The following is a 13,336-nucleotide window of genomic DNA, read 5'->3' as shown; positions in this document are numbered from 1 at the left end:
AAAAAATAAGAGAGAGAGAGAAAGAATTTTAAGAGAAGGGAGAAAGAGGGTTTGAAAACTGTATAATGAATGATAGAAGAGTGAGTTGAAGCAGAGTATTAATCGGGTTGAGACGTCCTTTTGAAACCTTTACAAAAAAGGGGGGGGGAGATGAATAGATGTGTTTGAAACCTGTGTCTAATCAATAGCAGGACATCAAAACCCAAGAGAAATAGAAATGAATTAAGAAGTAAAGATTAAGAGAGTAATAGAAAATAGAACAGGTAAAAACAGATTTAAAAAAAAAAGGGGGGGGGGGGTTGTCGGTGATCTCCTGGAGTCTGTGTGCTTTTAACGTGAAATCTTTCTGTCTTCGTCCTGTTTTGGAAGCTCAGCTTGCTGTTTTCAGAGGCCCTCCGTTGGCGCCTTCTTCTGTGCTGCTCCCCGTACCTGTCGGCAAGCAGATCGCGCCTCCTCCTAACACTGGGTGTGGTGCAGCTCTCTGCTGTGGGCGGGCGGTTCGCTGCCCCTCCGGATGCTGCAGTCAGATGTTGCAGACTGGCCAGGTAGGAGGGCGGGTCGTGCCCCCTCCCAGCACCTCGGTCAGGGGCTGTGTTCCTGCCCGAAAGGCGGGGGGCGGGGTCAGCTCTCCCTCTACCTGCGCTGCCGGTAGCTCCGCTCTCTGTGCGGCTGAGCGCTCCGCCCTGGTCGGCGCTCCGCAGGTGGGCTTGGGAAAGACGGAGGGACAGCCCTGTCCCTGCTCCGAGCCAAAACCCAGCTCCTTGTTTGTCTTTGTGGAGCAAGTTCTCTGAGGGACCAGGATGGAAGGATCCTATCTGCCCCGGGCTGCAGGCCAGTCTCAGTCTGGCCTTTGAGGCTGCTAAGCCCTTCCCTGCGGATGCAGGTTTCGCCCCGCCCCCGCCTGGGTGCTCAGCGCGGAGGATATGGCGGCTGTGCCTGAGCCCCGCCTCTCTTCCCCTGAAAACTTTCCGCGGGTTTTCAGAGATGGGGGTGTGCACCCTTCCCCCGAGAGCACATCAACCTTGCTTGTTATGAAGGGCCCAGGTTTTTCTGCCCTGTGCACCCACAGCCACGGCGCGCAGCCCCTTGCGTTCCCCCGGGGCTGCCTCCGTGCAGCCGCCCCCGTCCTGCGCCCGGCTTGGGCAGCCTGGCCCTGCCCGCGGCTGCCGGCCCGCGTCTCAGGCTGGGTGTCGGGGGGACGCTCTGTGCCCATTTAACTTAGTTCTGTTAGTCAAGGGCTGCTCTGTACAGATCCGAGCCTCGGAGGCTCCCCCTCCGTCCCGCTGGCCTCTCAGTTGGAGAGGGGAGACCCAGCGAGCGAGCGCCACTCCTCCTTTGCCACTCCCTCCCCGCGGGACCCGTCCCGCGCTGCTTTGCCTTTTGTTCTTTCCTTTTTCCTTTTCTCCTACCAGATTTTTGGCGTCTTTATCTTTTGAAGAGGGCGATGTTCTGTCGGAGTTCCGCAGGTGCTCTGGTTGGCTGAGTGGGTCTGTAGATATGGGTCTTGGTGTATTTGTGGGAGAGGGTTACCTGCGAGCTTCCTTCTACTCTGCCATCTTCTCCGTCTCTCTCTTCCTGTTATTTATTTCTAGTTTAATACTATTGTGTTTGGAAAACATGCTTGATATATTTTCCATCCTCTTTAAGTTGTTGAGACTTATTTTGTGGCCTAGCATGTGTCCTATCATGGAGAATACTTCATGTGCACTTGAAAAGAATTTGTATTATGCTATTTTTGGATGGAATGTCTTTATAGGTATCTATTAAGTCCAACTGGTCAAATGGGTCATTGAGGATTACAGTTTCTTTATTGATATTCTGCCTGGATGATCTGTCCATTGATGTGAGTGGGGTCTTACGGTTCCCTACTATTATTGCATTATTGTCAATTTCTCCCTATATGTCTGTTAATATTTGCTTTATGTTATTAGGTATTCCTATCTTAGGTGCATATATATTAACATGTTATATATATTTTTTGTATTAGTCCCTTTATCATTGTATAACTCCCATCTTTGTCTTTTATTATAGGCTTTGTTTTAAAGTCTATTTTTTCTGATATAAGTATTGCTACACTAGTTTTCTTGTCATTTACATTTGCATTGAATATCTTTCCGTTCCCCACTTTCAGTCTGTGTGTGTCTTAAGCTCTGAAGTAAGTCACTTGTAACCACCATGTAAATGGATCTTGATTTTTTAAAATCCAATTTGCCACCCTATCTCTTTTGATTGGAACATTTGTTACCTTGACATTTAAAGTGATTATTGATAGATACGTACTTGTTTCCATTTTGTAACTTTTTTTCTGTTATTTTTGTAGTTCTTCTCTGTTTTTCCTTCTTTTCATTTCTTCCCTTTTGGTTTGATGATTTTCTTTAGTGGTATGCTTGTTTTCCCTTCTGTTTAGTTTTTGTGTATCTATTATAGGTTTTTAACTTGTGGTTACCATGGGTTTATATATATTGACCTATAACTATACCTACTTGTTTTAAACTGGTAATCATTTAAGCTCAAACACATACTAAAATATCTACATTTTTAAACTGCCCTACCTCACATTTTGTGGTTTTGACGTCATTTTTTAATAACTTCATGCTTATGCCTCCACTGTTTATTGTAGTTTTAGTTGATTTTATAATTTTTTGTCTTTGTAATAGCTTATTTAAGTTGTTGATCCACTGTCTTTACTATATATTTTTCTTTACTAGTGTTTTTTCCTTTCCTATAAATGCTTCCTTCTTTTGTTTAATTTTTAAAAATTCTTCCTTCTTTTAGCCTTTTTTTCACTTAGAGAAGACTCTTTCACATTTCTTTAAGGGTCATTTTAGTATTGATGAACTCTATTAGTTTTTGCTTATCTAAGAAGTTCATTTTCTCTCCTTCAGTTCTGAATGATAATCTTGCTGGGTAGAGTATCCTAGTTGGTAGGATTTCCTATTTTGATCATTTAGATAGTTCATGCCATTCCCTTATGCCCTGCAAAGTTTTGCAGAAAAATCAACTGATAGTCTTATGGGGGTTCCTTTCAACATGACTCTTTGTTTTTATCTTACTGCCCTTAGAATTCTCTTTATCATTAAATGTTGCCATTTTAATTATGATGTCTTGGTGTGGGTCCATTTGGCTTCATCTTTCTTGGGATTTCAGTCCTTTCTCTCTCTTCTATCTTCTGAGACCTCTATAATATGAATGTCCATATGTTTGGTGTTGTCCTAGACGTAGCTTAAACTGTTCTCATTGTTAAAATTTGTCTTTATTTTTGCTCTTCTGATTGGGTGATTTCCTTTCTTCTGTTTTCCAGATCATTTATGCTGTCTTCTGTATCACCTTGTCTGCTTTTAATTGCTTCTCATGTATTTTTCACTTCAGTTATTGTATTCATCAGTTCTTACTCATTCTTTTTTATATTTTGTAGTTCCTTATTAAACTTATCCCTTTGTTCATCTATCATTTTTCATAGTTTATTTAGCATTCTTATTGCTAATGCTTTGACCTCTTTATCTGGTAAATTATTTTTCTCTTTTTTTTCATTTGAAACAAATTCCTCGGTCTTTTCATTTTTTTTCTCATTTTGCTTAACTTTTTCTTTCTCTGTAAAATTAGATAAAACACTTACCTATCCTGGTCTTGAAGGTGTGTCCTTCTGTGGGAGCATCCCATATAACCTGCTTATGCCCAGTGGCTTTAATAAGAGAGTTGGCTCTGAAGTGAGCATGAATCACATCTTTCCCCATGATGTAATGGCAACTATCACTGTGGTAGAAGTTGGGGCTGGAAATGGAGGGGCTAGATCCAGAGCAATGTGTGAGCCAGGGCTACCTCTCTGCTCAGTGGCCAATACCCTTCTATCAGGGATGGGAATGGGTCCAATGTTGCTGGAGCACAAACTGAGGCTCTACCTGAGTACTCCTGCACCTTCCCATTTATTGGTCAAGAGCATTTTCCCAACAAATCTCTTTCCTTTATAATTCTATCTTGATGTCTACTTTCTGGAATACTTTAACAATATATCTGACAAAGTATTTGTATACAGAATATTAAAGAACTTCTAAAACAATAATATAAGATAACAGCCACATCCCGTGTCAAAATGGATAAAATACTTGACCAGACACTTCACAATGAAAATACAATTTCATTGTGTGAATGATTTTCTTTCCTTTTTCATTTTTATTATACAAAATTATTACAGTTCAACTGCAAATACACATATTGCATGTAAATACATATACAGTATACTGCACTTTTTTAGTTTACATATATGTACTAATTATTGTTTCTAAGAACAGATTATATCTTTAGCCTTTTAAACTTACATAGATATCAAATGAAAAAGGCAAGTACAAAATAAGAATCAACAGAATGCAGTAATCCAATCATAAAGGACAAATGTGCTTACACATACTCAGGAAATCAAAATAATAATTGGTTCATTTGTGTCCTTATTGTTATTGTTATTATTTTTTAGATTCCTCATATAAATGATGTCATATGGCATTTTTCTTTCTCTTTTCAGCCCACTTAGAATGACAATCTTCAGGTCCACCCATATTGCTGTAAATGGCATTATTTTATTCTATTTTATGGCTGAGTAGTGTTCCATTGTATAAATATAACACAACTTCCATATCCAGTGATCTGTCAATGGACATTTAGGCTGTTTCCATGTCTTAGCTACTGAAAACAGTGCTGCTATGAACAATGGGGTGCATGTATATTTTTGAATTAAAGTTCTCTCTGGATATAGGCCTAGGAGTGGGATTGCTGGATCATATGGCAAGCCTATTTTTAGTTTTTTGAGGAATCTCCACACTGTTTTCCATAATGGCTGCACCAAACTACATTCCAGCCAGCAGTGTATGAGAGTTCCCTTTAATCCACAGCCTCTCCAGCATTTGTCATTTGTGGACTTTTGAATGATTGCCATTGTGACTGGTGTGAGGTGATACTTCATTGTAGTTTTGACTTGCATTTCTCTGATAATTAGTGAGAGTGAGCATTTTTTGATGTGCCTATTGGCCATTTGTATAACTTCATTGGAGAATTGCTTCTGTAGGCCTTCTTTCCATTTTTGGATTGGGTTCTTTGTTTTTTTGCTATTAAGTTGTATGAGCTGTTTATATATTCTGGAAATTAAGCCCTTGCCAGCCTCATCTTTTGCAAATATTCTGTCTTATTCTTTAGGTTGTCTTTTTATTTTTCTTATGGTTTCCTTTGCTGTGCAAAAGCTTATAAGTCAAATTAGGTCCCATTTGTTTATTTTTGCTTCTATTTCTATTGCCTGGGTAGACTTCCCTAGGAGAACATTGCTAAGATTTATGTCAGAAAATAGTTTGCCTATGTTTTCTACTAAGAGGTTTACAGTGTCTTGTATTATGTTTAACTCTTTAAGCCATTTTGAGTTTATTTTTGTGTATGGTGTGAGGGAGAATTCTAACTTCTTTAACTGACATGCAGCTGTCCAGTTATCCCAACACCATTTGCTGAAGAGATTGTCTACTCCATTGAATGTTCTTGCCTCCTTTGTCAAATTAATTGACCCAAAGTTTGTGGGTTTATTTCTGGGCTCTCTATTCTGTTCCATTGATCCATATGTCTGTTTTTGTACCAATACCAATACCAGTTTTGATTATGGTAGCTCTGTAGTATTATCTGAAATCTGGGAGGGTTATTCTTCCAGCTTCATTGTTTTTATTCCATAATAATTTAGCAATTCTGCCTCTTATATGATTTCATATAAATTTTAGGATTATTTGTTCTAATTCTGCTAAAAGTGGCCTGGGTAATTTGAAAGAGATTGCATTTAATCTGTAGGTTGCTTTAGGTAGTGTGGTCATTTTAATAATATTAATTCTTCCAATCCATGAACATGAGATATCTTTCCATTTCAAGTCATCTATAATTCCCTTAGTCAATGCTTTGTAGTTCTCTGCATGTAAGTCTTTCACTTCCTCAGTCAGATTTATTCCTAAGTATTTTATTTTCTTGGATGTAATTTTATTAATTAATTAATTAATTAATTAATTTTAATTTTTTATAGATTTATAATCATTTTACAATTTTGTGTCAAATTCCAGTGTAGAGCACAATTTTTCAGTTATACATGAACATATATATATTCATTGTCAAATTTTTTTTTTCTGTGAGCTACCATAAGATCTTGTGTATATTTCCCTGTGCTATACAGTATAATCTTGTTTGTCTATTCTACAATTTTGAAATCCCAGTCTATCCCTTCCCACCCTCCACCCCCTTGGCAACCACAAGTTTGTTTTCAATGTCTGTGAGTTTGTTTCTGTTCTGTATTTATGCTTTTTTGTTTGTTTGTTTGTTTTTAGATTCCATGTATGAGTGATCTCATATAGTATTTTTCTTTCTCTTTCTGGCTTACTTCACTTACAATGACATTCTCCAGGAGCATCCATGTTGCTGCAAATGACGTTATGTTGTCGGTTTTTATGGCTGAGTAGTATTCCATTGTATAAATATACCACTTCTTCTTTATCCAGTCACCTGTTGATGGACATTTAGGCTGTTTCCATGTTTTGGCTATTGTAAATAGTGCTGCTATGAACATTGGGGTGCAGGTGTCTTCCTGAAGTAGGGTTCCTTTTGGATATATGCCCAGGAGTGGGATTCCTGGGTCATATGGTAAGTCTATTCCTAGTCTTTTGAGGAATCTCCATACTGTTTTCCACAGTGGCTGCACCAAACTGCATTCCCACCAGCAGTGTAGGAGGGTTCCTCTTTCTCCACAGCCTCTCCAGCATTTGTCATTTGTGGATTTTTGAATGATGTCCATTCTGACTGGTGTGAGGTGATACCTCATTGTAGTTTTGATTTGCATTTCTCTGATAATTAGTGATATGGAGCATTTTTTCATGTGTCTATTGATCATTTGTAAGTATTCCTTGGAGAATTGCTTGTTTAGGTCTTTTGCCCATTTTTAGATTGAGTTGTTTGGTTGTTTCTTATTAAGCCGTATGAGCTGCTTATTTTTTTGTATCCATTCAGCCACTCTATGTATTCTTATTGGAGCATTTAGTCCATTTTTTAACAGTAATTATTGATAGGCATGTACTTATTGTCATTTTGTTGTTTTGGGGTTTTTTGTAGTCTTTTTGTCCCCCCCCCCTTTTTTTTGCTCTCTTTTCATGTGATTTAATGATTTTCTGTAATGTTATATTTTTATTTCTTTTTCTTTTTTCTGTATCTCTCTGTATTATAGACTGTTGGTTTATAGTTACCATTAGGTTTATACATTGCAATCTATCTATCTATATGAATCAACAGAAAAAGAAAGTAAAGAAACAATCCCCTTTAAAATAGCACCCAAAGTAATAAAATACCTAGGAATAAACCTAACTAAGGAGGTGAAAGGATTATACACAGAAAACTTTAAACCATTGATGAAGGAAATTAAAGAAGACTTTAAAAAATGGAAAGATATCCCATGCTCTTGGATGTAATTTTAAAAGGGTTTGTTTATTTTCTTTCCTTTTCTGATATTTCATTGTTATTGTAAAGAAATGCCACTGACTTCAGTATTTTAATCTTGTATCCTGATACCATGCTGAATTCTTTTATCAACTATAGTAGTTTTTGTGTGGAGCCTTTAGGGTTTTCTATATATAGTATCATGTCATATGCATGTAGTCTCAATTTTACCTCCTCTTCCAATTTGGGTCCCTTTTATTTCTTTTTCTTCTCTAATTGCTATGGCTAGGACTTCCAATACTATATTCAGTAGACATGGTGAGATTGGCCATCCTTGTCTTGTTACATAATTTAGTGGGAAGGCTTTCAACTTTTCACTTTTGAGTATTATGCTGGCTGTAGGTTTGTCATAAATAGCTTTTATTATGCTGAGATAAGTCCCCTCTATACGCACTTTTGTTAGAGGTTTTATGATGAATAGGTGTTGAGTTTTATCAAATGCTTTTTCTGCATCTACTGAGATGATCGTATGATTTTTGTCCTTTCTCTTGATGTAGTGTATCACATTGATTAATTTGCATATGTTAAACCATCCCTGTGTCCCTGGGATGTATCCAACTTGGTCATGATGTATGATCTTTTTTATATGTTTTTAGATTTGGTTTGGTAATATTTTTTGAGGAATTTTGCATCTATGTTCATCAATTATATTGGCCTATAGTTTTCTTTTTTGGTAGTGTCTTTGTATTGTTTTGGTATCAGGTTGAATGGTGGCTTCATAGAATGAGTTTGGGAGTGCTCCCTCCTCTTTAATCTTTTGGAAGAGTTTGAGAAGGGTTGGTATGAGCTCTTCTTTGTATGTTTGATAGAATTCCACAGTGAAGCCATCTGGTCCTGGACTTTTGTTAGCAGGGAGGTTTTTTATTACTGAATCTATTTCACTTCTAGTGATTGGTTTGTTCAAGTGGTCAATTTCTTCTTGATTCAGTCTTGGTGGACTGTATGTTTCTAGAAACTTGTCCATTTCTTCTAAATTATCCAACTTATTGCCATATAGTTGTGTGTAGTTTTCCCTTATGATTTTTTGTGTTTCTGTTCTATTAGTTGTAATTTCTTCATTTTCATTTCTTATATTGTGTTTTGTGTCCTCTCTCTTTTCTTCTTGGTGAGCCTGGTCATAGGTTTGTCTGTTTGGTTTACTCTTTCCAAAAACCAGCTCTTCCTTTGATTGATTTTTAAATTTATTTCCTTGCTGATCTTTATTATTTTTTTTCCTTCTGTAGATTTTATGTTTTGTTTGTTCTTCTTTTTCTAATTCTTTTCAGTGGTAGGTTAGACTGTTTATTTGAGATTGTTCTTTTTTGAGGAAGGCCTGAATCACTATGAACTTTCCTCTTAGGACTGCTTTTGCTGAATCCTATAGGTTTTGTATGGTTGTGTTTTCCTTGTCATTTGTCTCACGGTAGTTGTTAATTTCTTCTTTGATTTTTTTTTTTGTTCTATTGGTTTTTTACTAGTATGTTGTTTAGTCTCCATGCTATTGTTTTTCTCATTTGTTTTTCTGTGGTTGATTTCTAGTTTCATGCCATTGTGGTCAGAGAAGATGCTTGGAATAATTTCTACCCTCTTAAATTTGTTATGGCTTCTTTTATGCCCAACTATGTGGCCTATCCTAGAGAATGTTACATGAGCACTTGAAAAGACTGTATAATCTCTTTTAGGGGGATGTAATATCCTAAAAATATCAACCAAATCCAACTGCTTTATTGTGTCATTTTGTATCTCCATTGCCTTATTGATTTTCTGCCTGGAAGACCTATCCAGTGATGTTAATGGAGTACTAAAGTCTCCTACTATGATTGTATTCCCATCAATTTCTCCTTTTATGTCTATTAGTATTTGTTTTATGCATTTGGGTGCTCCTATATTGGGTGCATATATGTTAATGAGTGTAATATCCTCATCTTGTATTTCTCCTTTAATCATTATATATTGTCCTTCTTTATCTTTCTTTATGGCCTTTGTTTTAAAGTCTATTCTGTTTGATATGAGTATTGCTACTCCCACATTCTTGTCATTTCCATTTGCATGAAATATCTTTTTCCTTCCTATACTTTCAATCTGTGTGTCTCCTTCACTAAAGTGGATCTCTTATAGGCAGCATATTGTAGGCTTTAGTTTTATTATCCAATTTGCCACTCTATGTCTTTTGATTGGAGCATTTAGCCTTTTGACATTTATAGTAATTATTGATAGATGCGTGTTCATTGCCATTTTGAACTTTTGTCTTTCAGTTGATTTGGTACTTCTTCTTTGTTCCTCTCTTTTCCTACTTGTTTTTCTTTTTGTGTTTTGATAATTTTAGTTGATATTAGCTTGGTTTCTTTTTTAGTGTGAGTCTGTTGTATACTTTTGATTTGTGGTTACCCTTTTTTCAAGTATGCTAATTTCTTACTATATCTGTTTGCTTTAGACTTGTAGTTATGTAGACTCAGACACATCCTAAAAGGAACGAAGGGGAAAAAAAAGAAAAGAGAAAAAATCTACATTTTCTTGCTCCTCTCTCCCACCTTTTTATGATTTTGATATGCTTTTTTTGTTTTTTTGTTTTTGTTTTTGTTTTACATCTGTATGCTTATTCTCTTGCAACTCATTGTAGTTATCTAATTTCCAATTATGGTTTTCTCATTTCTATAGCTTCCTGTTTCTTTTCTGTTTAGAGTAGACCTTTCAATGTTTCCTTTAGGGTAGATTTAGTATTACTGAATTCTTTTAGTTTTGCTTATCTGTGAAATTCTTTATCTCTCCTTCTAGTCTAAAGGATAGGCTTTCCAGATAGAGTATCCTAGGTTGCAGCTTTTTCTCATTCAGGACTTTGAATATATCTTGCCACTCCCTTCTGGCCAGCAGTGTTTGTGTCGAGAAATTAGCTGAAAGCCTTATGGGGGTTCCCTTGTAACTAACTCTTTGTTTTTCTTTTGCTGCCTTTAGACTCTTTTTTTTTTTTTTTTTTTTTTTTTTTTTGTCTTTAACTTTGGCCATCTTAATTATGTCTTGGTGAAGGACTGTTTGGGTTCTTTTTGTTTGGGACCCTCTGTGCTTCCTGTACTTGGATATCAGTTCCTTCTTTAGGTTTGGAAAGTTTTCAGTCATGATTTCTTCAAATACCTTTTCAATCCCCTTTCTCTTTCTTCTCTTTCTGGGACCCCTATTTTTTTTCTAGGACCCCTATTATGTATAGCTTGTTATGCTCTATATCTTCTCATAGGTCCCTTATGTTGCTTTCACTGGTTTTTATTTGCTTTTCTGCCTGCTATTCTGATTGAGTGACTTCTGCTATCCTGTCTTCTAAGTCACTTATTCTTTCCTCTGCATTATCTAGTCTGCTTTTGACTGCCTTTATCTAAGCTCTTACCTCATCATTGAGTTTCCTGTTTTTCATTGTCTCCTTTTTATAGTTTCTACTTCCTTTTTTTTTTTTTACTATTCTGTCTCTATTCACAGTCTCTCTTATCCTTCAGTGCTTTTATCACCCCCTTTTTGAAGTCATGATCTAGTAGACTGTCTAGTTCTATCTCATTGTTTGTTCTTTCGGGGGATTTCTCTTTTTCTTTTAATTGGGAGTGGTTCCTCTGCTGCATGTTACTTATATTTCTCTGGCTGTATGGATTTAAAGATACAAGTTATCTACTGTGGTCTTCATGGGCTTTTTTCTTCTGGTTTAATTTGGGAGCATTCCTGTGTAGACTGTGTACATCTAATCATTTAGTTGTGAGGGCTGTTTTTTGTATGGATGGTTTCTATGTCTTTCCTCTGTGTGTGGTTAGTTATCCCTTTGATTGGGGGTATGGTTGGTGTTGTGGTGATCAGAGCCTACCCTGATTGTTGTTGTTGAGCAGGGTCTCCTTTTTTAGTTCTGTGGTTGTCACAGCCTTGACAGGGCCTGGTTCTGCTCCCTGTTGCTGGAACAGAGACTTCTAGACCCGTTTCTGAGCTGTGGTGTGTGGTAGACAGAATTGGAGCACTTCATCTGCAAAAAAGAGTAGCTGAGTATACCTCCACAGAAGATGTCCACTGGGATGTGCCCTTTGTGGTGTTGTCTTTCACTTGTTATTTTGGCTTACAAAGTACTCTGTTGCCACTGCCTTTGTCCCCACCTTAGCTGTGGGAATGTTAGCCACACACTCTGACATCCCCCAGGTTCTGTGTCCAAGGAATCACCAGCACAGATCTGCCAATGTCAGGCACTAGGACCTGCTGTAGCAAGCATGCAGTCACATACCTGAATCTGTGATATGCCACAGGGTCAGCACAGACCCCATCCCTGCCTCTGCATAGAGTATGCTGGCCTATTGTAAATACCTGTACTTGCCCCTGCCATGTGCCAGAATTTTGCTCACTGCCTGTTCATCCCAGAGGCACAGATTCACAAAGGCACCAGTGGAGAAATCCACCCTCTCTGCCTGTGGTTGTAAACAAATCTCAGTCCTGTCTGTGAAGTTGCAGGGTCCCCTGGGTATGGATTTAGCTTTAAACCCCACCTCCATGTAGCAGTGATGGCCATGACCAAGCCACGCCCCTCTTCTCATGAGAACACACCAAGAGTGGAACAAAGCGGAGACAGTGGCTATGGTGCAGCTTTGTTGCACATCTCCCCACTATACACACTATTAGTGATACTTTTTTATGGGGTTCCCAGGCTGTCCTTTTCTGCACACACCCAAGCCAGAGCTCACACCATCTTCCAGTCCCCTGAGGCTGCCTCTGTGTAGTGGGCCTCAGCCCTCTCCCCAGGCTTGTCACCTATCTCCAGCAGCTAGTCCCAGCTCATTCCTGCCAGTTCACATCTAGGGCTAAGGATTGCAGGGACCCTTCATGCCACTTTCTCTTAGTTCTGTCTGCCAAGCAACTGCCACTTTCTCCTCTGAGCCTTGGATGCTCTGCTTCTGTTTCTACTGACCTTTCTCAAGGAGACAGGGTGTCCTAGCATGAGGGTACCTTTCTTCCTTTGCTGCTCCCTCCCCACAGGACCAGTCCCTCACTGATTTTCTTTTTCTTTCTTTCTGTTACCAGATTTTGTGAGAATCCTTCTGTGTTTCAAAGTGAAAGACAGTCTGCCAGTATTCATTAGGTGTTCTTTGTCATTCAATGGGTTTTTAGACGTAATTCTTGGTATATTTGTGGGACAGGGCAAGCTGTGTATTTCTCTGTTCTGCCATCTTTGCACCTCCCTCCTCAACAAAAATCCTTATAATGACTTAAATGCAGTAACAGTCTCAATTTCAGTTTCCCCATCTATAAATTTAGATCATATCTTAAAAACTGTTTTAGGTCTTAATTTTTAATATACCACTTCCTTTTTATTGAAGTATTGATTTATAACATTATATTAGTTTCAGGTATACAACATAGTGATTCTGTATTTTTATAGATTACACTCCATTTAAAGTTATTATAAAACAATGGTTATCATTCATTTTGCTGTATAATATATCCTTGTTGCTTATCTACTTTATATATAGTAGTTTGTATCTCTTAATCCCACACCCCAAATTTATCCCTCCCCCCTTCCCTTTCCCCACTGGTAGCCATTACTTTGTTCTCTATGTCTGTGAGCCTGTTTGTTATGTTATATATTCATTTATTTTATTTTTTAGATTCCATATACAAGTGATAGATATCATACAGCATTTGTCTTTAACTTTTTAAAATAAGTGTAATATTCTGTACATCCACCCAAGTTGTTGAAAATGGCAGAATTTCATCATTTCTATGGCTGAATAATATTCCATTGCATACATATACATATCTTCTTTATCCATTCATCTGTTGATAGACATATAGGTTGCTTCTATAGCTTTGCAATTGTAAATAATACTGCTATGTACAGTGGGGTGCA

General features: G+C 37.7%; 3 long non-coding RNA genes across 3 annotated transcripts in view; 2 read left to right on the top strand and 1 right to left on the bottom strand.

Moving 5' to 3' along the window:
- Nucleotides 1-12,979, top strand: part of LOC116661949 — a 17,249-nt gene extending 4,270 nt beyond the window's left edge. Inside the window, exons 2-3 of the long non-coding RNA XR_004317909.1 lie at nucleotides 2,157-2,159; nucleotides 12,960-12,979. This is a non-coding gene — a long non-coding RNA (uncharacterized LOC116661949). The remainder of the gene's footprint in view (nucleotides 1-2,156; nucleotides 2,160-12,959) is intronic.
- LOC116661947 overlaps nucleotides 1-13,336 on the bottom strand; it is a 368,086-nt gene that overhangs the window by 170,489 nt on the left and 184,261 nt on the right. The gene's annotated exons all lie outside the window — the stretch shown is intronic.
- LOC116661950 overlaps nucleotides 1-13,336 on the top strand; it is a 246,904-nt gene that overhangs the window by 49,310 nt on the left and 184,258 nt on the right. The window lies entirely within an intron of this gene.

The sequence above is a fragment of the Camelus ferus genome, chromosome X (assembly GCF_009834535.1).
Source record: "Camelus ferus isolate YT-003-E chromosome X, BCGSAC_Cfer_1.0, whole genome shotgun sequence".
Taxonomy (NCBI): domain Eukaryota; kingdom Metazoa; phylum Chordata; class Mammalia; order Artiodactyla; family Camelidae; genus Camelus; species Camelus ferus.
The sequence above is the reverse complement of the archived record's forward strand: the minus strand, read 5'-3'. Positions and strand labels throughout refer to the sequence as shown.